The sequence below is a fragment of the Mus pahari genome, chromosome 9 (genome assembly GCF_900095145.1).
Source record: "Mus pahari chromosome 9, PAHARI_EIJ_v1.1, whole genome shotgun sequence".
Lineage (NCBI taxonomy): Eukaryota > Metazoa > Chordata > Mammalia > Rodentia > Muridae > Mus > Mus pahari.
Genome location: NC_034598.1, coordinates 41,010,830 through 41,011,914, shown reverse-complemented (window position 1 = coordinate 41,011,914; position 1,085 = coordinate 41,010,830). Strand labels below are relative to the sequence as shown.

Genomic DNA, 1,085 nt, shown 5'->3' with positions numbered 1-1,085 from the left:
TCTTTCTTTCGTTAAAGTATTACTTACATACAGTAAGATTCTGTTTCCCAGTGTGGAGTTCTGTAAGCTCCTGACAGGTGAATACAGTTGTGTAATTCCTGCTAGATTTGAGTCATGCAAGTCTTACACCATCCCAGACTCCTTGTCCCCTTTGACAGTCCCCTCCCTAGCTGCTGGCAACCAGTGCCTGTTTTGGTTCTGTGGTTTTGCCTCCTCTAGAGTGTCATTATATAAAATAATGCACATATAGTATACAGCCTTGAGCCAGGCTTCCTTCAGTCAGTGACTTGTACGTGAGATCCTTCCATACTGGGTTCATCCCAGCTTGCTTACCTAGTAACTCTCTTGAAAGGCATCCATGTGTAGTTTTTAGATTATAAATTTTTAAAAATCTTCACATGCTAGGGAGTGGGGCAAGGTGGCATGTGTGGCGGTCTGAGGTCAGTCCCAGGTGTCAGTCCTCATGTGTAATCTTTGAGACAAGGTGTCTTCTTGCTTGCTGCTGCATACTCTAGACTAGCCTGTGAGCTCTAGGGACCATCCTGTCTGCGATTCCCATTTCATCACAGCCCTAGGATTAGAGGTGTACACTACCACATTCAGCTTTGTGTGAGTTCTGGGGACCCAAATTCAGATTCTCAGCATCGCTCACAAAACCTTTTACTTGCTGAGCCAGTTTTCCACCCCAGGATTCTCTCTCTCTCTCTTTTTTTTTTTTTTTTTCATTAAAAATCTTGAAACTGCTAGAGGGGTAGTTTAATTGTTTTACAAGCAGGATCTCAGGAACACTGAATTGGATCCTGAGATCCCACGTTAAAAAGACAGGTGTGGTACATGCTTAAATCTAGTGCTGGGAAGGCAGAGAAGAAAATATTCCCTGGGATTCCTGGGGCTTGCTGGCTAGTCAATCACCTAGCCTTAGTTAGCTCCAGGCTGAGAGACAGACCCCCTCTCATAAAACAAGGTGAATGGTTACATTGCCCCTAAGACTGACCTTTGACCCCACATGTGCATGTGTGCCTGCATATTCTCTCTTTCTCTCTCTCTCTCTCTCTCTCTCTCTCTCTCTCTCTCTCTCTCTCTCT

General features: G+C 44.7%; 1 protein-coding gene across 4 annotated transcripts in view; it reads left to right on the top strand.

The window, feature by feature from the left end:
- Dip2a (disco interacting protein 2 homolog A) overlaps nt 1-1,085 on the top strand; it is an 81,408-nt gene that overhangs the window by 16,425 nt on the left and 63,898 nt on the right. The gene's annotated exons all lie outside the window — the stretch shown is intronic.